This window comes from Stegostoma tigrinum, chromosome 12 (assembly GCF_030684315.1).
Source record: "Stegostoma tigrinum isolate sSteTig4 chromosome 12, sSteTig4.hap1, whole genome shotgun sequence".
NCBI classification, from domain to species: domain Eukaryota; kingdom Metazoa; phylum Chordata; class Chondrichthyes; order Orectolobiformes; family Stegostomatidae; genus Stegostoma; species Stegostoma tigrinum.
The window spans coordinates 40,291,327-40,300,054 of record NC_081365.1 but is presented as its reverse complement, the minus strand read 5'-3'; positions in this window follow the sequence as shown (position 1 = coordinate 40,300,054).

Genomic DNA, 8,728 nt, shown 5'->3' with positions numbered 1-8,728 from the left:
CTTGAAAGGAATTTGGGAATTAACATATACATATTAATCAAATAAAATTTTCTGACTGATTAAAGGTTTAATAGCATCTTAGATCGTTTAACACATCCTCATCAGTGGTATGACAATTTTATCTTTTAATTATAAATCCTGTGACTGATACTACCTCTCAAATTTTAAACACCTGAAAGACTGATGCTTTGAAATCTTGTGTTTTGAAATAAACCTGTTGGTCTATAACCTGGTGTCACGTGATTTCTGACCTAGTACCAGCAAAAGTAAAGAGAATTTCCATATCTCATCATGCTGATAAATATGTATTTGGGTACCTCCAAGAAGACAAGGCAAACTTACGATGGTATGAATTTGTAATAAATTGTACAAGATTGTTTATATGTTACACTAAAGATTGGAACCAAAAATCCAATTCCTAAATTTGCAGTTGCCAATGTTTGAGACAAATTACAGTCAAATTACTGTCAAACAAATTTCAGAAATTAATACACTTGCAGAATGGGCAAATAAGTGGCAAATTATGTTCTACACAGATAAATGTGAGATAGTACATTTTGGTAGGGAAAGAAAAGGGAGTTTACTTATTGCTTGAACAGTGAGTCTCAGTGGAGAGGGAAATAAAGGATCTTGGGTACAAATACACCAGTCACTGCAAGTTGCATAGTAGGTTAGAAAGACCTGCTAAAAAAAACAAAGCAAGCTGGAGGTGGGATAGGTTTTGAAAAGTAGGCAAGTTGTGTTAAATTGTATCAATCCTTAATTAGACCATTCTTGAGTATGGCATGAAATTCTGATCACTATCTTATTAGAAGGAAATAAGGATACAGATAAAAACTACGAAGACGTACCAGAAATGTATGGGTATAGATATTAGGATGGGACTGACAGACTGGGTCTCTTTTTCTTTTCAAAGAAGTTAGGGATTTTACCTAATGGAAGTTTAGTAGAATTATGAAAGATTTTGTCTGGAGTTGTGATAAACAGATATATGAATTCAAGTCTTTATTTAACATTTCTTGTAGCAAAAGAATAATATTTCTTTCATCTATTGTTTATACAAAAAATAACATGAATTAGCTCCACAAACTGAGTGCCTGGGGAATGATTGTTGGAGTCATTTATTTGGAGCCTATAATTTTACCTTCAAAATATCAAACATTACATAACTGCTATACTCTATTTATCCAGTAGATGGCGGTTTGTGCCAGGATAAAGGCATCAAAGTCATAGGCTGGAGTACAGTATATTGGAGAACCTTTCAACAACTCTCAGAATAAAGCATGTGTCATGCAATCTATATGTATTTCAACAGCAAATGAGATACACAGAAATTCTGCCAATACCGTTAATCTCCAGTGCCTTTACTGAGCTGTTGAGGATACACATTCCATGGTTAGCCGTCTGTTCACATGAAATATTTTTCAGGCTGTACAGTGTTGTATTTTGAAGACATGCATACACATAGGAATTCTAAACATTGCTTTTGATAACCAACATAGGTCATAGCCTCTATGCATTTTAAATCTGGAAATGTCCAACGAAAAATACTGATTGACTGGGCATTTAGAAAGCAGGTTTCAAATATTTATTGGATACAAACTTGAATTCACTTACATTTTATAAAACACATTGGAATAAATCAGACACGTTAGACGGTTAGAAGTCAAATTATATTGCATATCTTAGCCTTTCATCAAAAGAAAACTTTTTTGAAAGCCACGTGAGTGTGAATAAAATTGGCATAATTTAATACAGCTTCCAGATGGAGTGATGATTCAGTTTTTATGCAATGGGAAGCTTTTCAACCTTGACAGATTTACAGCCAAGTTTGAAATGACCATCGCGTATATCTAGTACTGACAACATCTGACCACATGGCAATTACTGGCTGCTCTATAACATCAACAAAAACAACACTGTCCACCACGACATAGCAAGAAATGCAGAAGCTGAAATCAGAGATGATACAGTGTGGAGCTGGAGGAACATAGCAAGTTGGGCAGCATCAAAGGAGTAGGAGAGTCAACATTACGGGCCAAGACCAGTCTTGATGAAGGGTCTAAGCCCACAGCGTTGACTCTCCTGCTCCTCCGATGCTGCCTGATTTGCTCTGTTCTTCCAGCTCCCCACTGTATCAAGACTCTGGACGTGGGTTTGCTCGCTGAGCTGGAAGGTTAGTTTTCAGATGTTTCGTCACCATTCTAGGTAACATCATCAGTGAGCCTCCGACGAAGCGCTGGTGTTATGTCCTGCTTTCTATTTATCTGGTTAGGTTTCCTTGGGTTGGTGATGTCATTTCCTGTTCTTTTTCTCAGGGGATGGTAGATTGGCTCCAAGTCAATGTGTTTGTTGATGGAATTCCGGTTGGAATGCCATGCTTCTAGGAATTCTCATGCATTTCTCTGCTTGGCTTGTCCTAGGGTGGATGTGTTGTCCCAATCAAAGTGGTGCCCTTCCTTATCTGTATGTAAGGATACGAGTGATAGTGGGTCATGTCGTTTTGTGGCTAGTTGATGTTCATGTATCCTGGTGGCTAGCTTCCTGCCAGTTTGTCCAATGTAGTGTTTGTCACAGTTCTTGCAAGGTATTTTGTAGATGACGTTCATTTTATTTGTTGTCTGTATAGGGTCTTTTAAGTTCATTAGCTGCTGTTTTAGTGTGTTGGTGGGTTTGTGGACTACCCTGATGCCAAGAGGTCCGAGTAGTCTGGCAGTCGTTTCGGAAATGTCTTTGATGTAGGGGAGAGTGGTTATGGTTTCTGAGCCCGTTTTGTCTGTTTGTTTGGGTTTGTTGCTGAGGAATCGGCGGACTGTGTTCATCGGGTACCCATTCTTTTTGAATATGCTGTATAGGTGATTTTTTTTTCAAAATCACCTATACAGCGTATTCAAAAAGAACGGGTACCCTATGAACACAGTCCGCCGATTCCTCAGCAATAAACCCAAACAAACAGACAAAACGGACTCAGAAACCATAACCACACTCCCCTACATCAAAGACATTTCCGAAATGACTGCCAGACTACTCGGACCCCTTGGCATCAGGGTAGTCCACAAACCCACCAACACACTAAAACAGCAGCTAATGAACTTAAAAGACCCTATACAGACAACAAATAAAACGAACGTCATCTACAAAATACCTTGCAAGAACTGTGACAAACACTTCATTGGACAAACTGGCAGGAAGCTAGCCACCAGGATACATGAACATCAACTAGCCACAAAACGACATGACCCACTATCACTTGTATCCTTACATACAGATAAGGAAGGGCACCACTTTGATTGGGACAACACATCCATCCTAGGACAAGCCAAGCAGAGACATGCACGAGAATTCCTAGAAGCATGGCATTCCAACCGGAATTCCATCAACAAACACATTGACTTGGAGCCAATCTACCATCCCCTGAGAAAAAGAACAGGAAATGACATCACCAACCCAAGGAAACCTAACCAGATAAATAGAAAGCGGGACATAACACCAGCGCTTCGTCGGAGTCTCACTGATGATGTTACCTAGAATGGTGACGAAACATCTGAAAACTAACCTTCCAGCTCAGCGAGCAAACTCACATCCAGAACCTCAACCTGAGCTACAAATCTTCTCAAAACTCACTTGTATCAAAACTGTCCACCAACCTCCTGCAGACAATATCTATATCTCCAGCTTTTGTTATTAATGGGGATAATTTAAAAGTCACTGAACCCTTCTAATACCTATGCAGTTTTAAGTCTCAAAAGATCACTACTTAAGTACAGATCTAACACAGTGGCACCCAAAGCAGCCTTCCAAATATTACACAATGAGATCTTCAACACTCCTAGAAGGATAATGGCATTAGTCTACAATGCTGTTTTTATCACTATCCTTCTATACTGCAGTGAGACTTGGGTCACTATCCAAAGACACGGGTAGCTGGTGAATTTTTCAGCAATGTCATTGAGAACACCCCAGAGACAAGTGAGACCGGTATCCTCATAAAAGCCAGTTCCACCAGTATCATAACCATGATCGTGTGAGGTCAGATCCACTATTCCAGATACCAAATTTGCAAAGTCACGCAGATCCTCTTTTCACAACTTAATGATAGCACCTGATCTCAAGCTGCACAGAGAAACTCTGAAGTTCTTGTTACAAAGGGGACAAATTGACATCTGTACTGGGGCCAAGTTGGCACAAATCATGCCATGTGGAGCTGCCTTATTCAATAAGGCACAACACAATCTGAAACTGAGAGCATAAACTCTATCGAGCAATGGAAATGGAAAAAAAAGAGATCAGAATCCTGTCTCTAGAACTCCCTCTTCTTGCTCAGATTTATTCTTCTTCTCTGTGCCCAAAGCCTTTAAGATTGGCTTGTTCAGTCACCTGAGAACGCACCAATCATATAACCCTGCAGGCATCATTCTCATTGTGAGGGACTGATGGTGATAATGGTGATGATAAATGTCGAAGTGAAAGGCTCAAAGCTGTGGAAATCCAAGACAAACTTTGTTAAATATGTAATAAATTGCCAGTAAGCCACAATACAAGTGTTTGTTTGGGTTTTTACGACAAATGGGGAAATGTTCTAAATATGGTGCTGAGAGCTCGCTGTTAGAACCATGACTGTTTCTAATTTATGTTGATGATACACTATAAAGCAGCCTGAACTCCGTTGTCATTAATTTTGTTTCAAGAATGAAGATGAAACTGAAATTCTACAGCTGCAGCCTTGGTGAATTTCAAAATCATGTCGCAATTTCCAGCAAGTGTGCTCATATCATTGACTAGAAGGTGGTAAACTTTCTGCACTGAAATGAAATGAAGAATTATAGTTAGAAAGAGGGGAAGCGTGGAACTTATCACTCCAAAGAGCCTAGAACAGACCAGACAGCTGAAAATATTTCCGATGGGTCTGTTCAGAAGTCTATTTTTCAGAGAAGTAAACTATAAATTAGGTTGAGTCTGAAACATACTTGATTTATTCTTAGCAGAATACAGCCATAATTGCAGAGTTGTCATTTCCATTGAAATGATTTCACAGGCCTGTCTGTGTATTTCCCTGTGTTAGTAAAACCACAATCAGCTTTTCAAAGGCATGTAGGGAGAAGTGACAAGTTACTCAGGAACACAGTCATTTTCTAGAGAAAAGCTGCCCATGAAACGGAAGCCCTGCCCTCAGTCCATTACTGCAACTTTCAAAAATAGGTACCTCCTGATCTGAGGCTACAAAATGTGTTGGCCTTCTGGATTTTCAGACAATTCTGAGTTGGCCTTCCTGCCAGTTTGAAAGTCTCCCGTTTCTTCCAGGATGAGAGGAAGCCTGTAATGACAGTCCCCTATGAAATGAAAAGAGTAAAATATGATTGGGTATGGCATCAGATAAGGAGTTCTGCCATTTCCCCACATTAGCTATCTTAAATATTTTGTAGTTTGAAGAGTTGCTTCGCATGCTGACTATTTTTCTTTTCCAATTGGAAGTCATTTAAGCCAGTTTGCAAAAATAGATATTGTGGTCACAGATGTGAAAATTTTATTTTATATTATTGGTATTTATGAAGAATGAAATACTGGTTCTTTGTAATCAGTTACCCAATTCACCTCCTGGATAATTGTTTAGATATTTAGAACTACCTCTTTGTAACAGTGCAGAAGCTTTATTTGTTCTGCTTTGAAGTGAAAAAGCACTTTTTCAACAAGTTCCCTCAAATGATTAGATAGTATTGTCAACCCTCAAGCAGGCCACACAACCACTGGTGTTGCCAGTTGCTCAGTTCTAAAATGAGATTCTAATAACATAAATTAGGTCAGATGGTGTCAAAGCCCATTGTTTTTGTAAAAGTGCTGCAGTCCCTCGGGGTATACTGTTAAAGAAAAGGTTTTTTCCATTTAAGAAAAGAACAATTCTGGTTGTTGGAACCTGCGAAAACAGGATTTGACTCACTAAAAATACAAAATACAAGGGAGAACATTTCATAACTCACCAACACAATGTGCTGTCTATTTCCTTGGTGTCTAATGTCGTGTCTTTGTGCTGAATATACAGGAAATTACATTGTTAACTCCCTGCAAACTGAAATGGCGATGTAATAATTAAAGTGACAAAGCAGGTTAGCAAATCCCGCATTAATAGAATTTAGTGGTGCAATGGTGAAACTCAAGTGTGTGTGTAAACTAGTGAAAATTTCATATTTTTAGGCCCCTGAAAGTTGCAGAAGCTTATTTTTTGAAGGCGTAAATGTTCTGTTTGTACCAAAGCTTGCTTCAAATTGAGTTCTTATCTCTTGGTTCCTGCAACTAGAACATTGTCCATTTTATAATGTTCAAACATGCTTGACAACATCAAGTAACATGGAAACCCAATCAATGTAAAATAGACCCATCATGTACAGTGAATTTTAATATTATGCTAAATATGTTGCTGTAGACTTATAAATGAATATTGCGAATATAGGGTAATGCAGTAGATGAAAGGAGATAAATCAGGTTAGAGTTTTAAATACATTCAAACATTGCATATCGCCAACATTATCTTTAATATGATGCTTTGTAATTGTGCCTGAAAAATGTGGGTATAGCCATTGAATCTCTACACCAGCAGATCAACTGTATGTCTGCTGTAAATAATTGTTAGAGCAGTTATTTTTCTGTGACAATGTTTTATGTGTGTGTGAAATATTACCTCTCATCTATAATATTTTAAATTATTAACAAATATTATGGGTAACCTTAGCCTGATTAGTGTCTTGTCATACTTGTTCTCAGCATGTGGGCCACACCAGGAACGTGATACTTATTACTCATTCTTGGTTGTCTAAGCACCACCTGTGTGTACTGCTGTGCGTTTGAGAGTCTATTTCAGTGGGACTGAGTCACAGAGCAAGTGGGCATGGTAACTAAGTTGCTTTGCATGGAGGTAATTAGCAAACCATTTAGGATTATAACATAACCCAGCAGCCTTTATGAATATTTATTCTGGTACTAGTTCCAAAATTATAGAGTTTACTTTCAAAACTTAGCATAGTGGGATGTAGAGATAATATCATCTAGTGAACAAATCCAGTGAAATAACCACTAACGTGCTTAAACATTGCTGCAGTTCTAGTATAAGCCAATTTGTGATAGTTTTTGACATTGTGCACAATCCCTTCTTATTGAATGCAAAGCAGGCTCATTGTGTCAAATGGACTACTCTTGTCCCTAAATCCTAAATTCCTGTGACTTTATGCTGTGGGTCGGGATTGGGGAGAAAACAAATGCAATGTCGGAAAATAATATTCTCAAGTGAGTAGTAAGGGTGTGAAGTGCACTGCCTGGAAGTGTGATGGAGGCAGGTTCAGGTGAGACATTCAAGAGGGCACTGGATGATCATTTCAACAGAAACAATGTGCAGGGTCATAGGAAAAGGTAGGAAGCTACCACTAAGTTATAATGCTTGAATGGAGAGCTGGTGCAAAAACGGTAGGCTGAACGGTCTCCATCATCCGCGTGATTTTGTGATTCTGAGTCTCAAGATGAGACCAGGAGGGAAATTAGACATATTTGATATTGAGTCAGTGAGCCATTATCTTCCTGACTTTCCCACCTCTGAACATTCTCTAGACAAAGGGCTGAGCCGAGTGGGTGCCTGGGGGTGGCTTGATGGTGGCTGTCAGGAAGTGATGTGAGTAATTTGGGAGTATCAGGTGGACAGGCTTCCCCTTCTATTCTCCTCCACTGAATCAGCATTGGAAGTAAGAAAAGCAGCCAAGAGCTCCACTTCTGATCACTATCCAAATATTCTTGCTGGAATGGTCATGAGTCCAAATGTGCATTGAGAATGTTAAATTTGAATGTGACAATCTCTGCAGTTGAATAGTCTGCTAATTTTCACCAATTAGGATTACTCTGAGAACTGTCATTAACAATCCTGTTTCCTTTCCAGCTGGCAACATTGAGGCAATGGTTCAAACAATGAACTCAGCATCACCTTCTCAAGGGCAACTAGGAGTGGGTGATAAATGCTGACCTTGAATGGCTACATCCCTGAATGAATAAATACAAAAATACAGTGTCATGCTGGCCTTCCCTAAGGCTGTGCAGGCATACCACGTCATAAGACTGCAGGGAGTGCCCTATGGAGCTTGGATAAAATGCACAATGTTGAAGCAGCATAGCTTTGCCCTTCATCTAACCTTTGCTGTAAGTGATTCAGGAATGCATGCCATCAACTCCAACATGGAAAGTTTTCCATTTCCTGGTACGATATGCAAAATTCACTGAAACATGAGAACAGAAATTTAAAACTGCTCCAGAGGGTTCTGCGTAAGAGCAGCTTCTGTTGTAATCACTGCTTCGGTTCATATCCAGCTTTAGTTGATTTGTAATGGATCAGTGAAGTGCATGATAAAGAGTGTTGTTTGATGTTGACAACTTGCATGTTAAACCTGCTGCCAAATAAAATAAAGAAGTCCTTTATTTCCTTTTATTTAAATAAAATTTCATCATGAAAATCTATTTGGCAAACTTTTGCCTGGGGGAGGGAGAAACCCATGCATCATCCTGATCATAATTATTGTTGCGTAAAAACATAAGAACATAAGAACAAGGAGCAGGAGTAGGCAGTCCGGCCCTTTGAGCCTGCTCCGCCATTCAATAAGATCATGGCTGATCTTTTTGTGGACTCAGATCTACTTACCCGTACTCTCACTGTATCCCTTAATTCCTTTATTGTTCAAAAAAAACTACTTTAGCTATA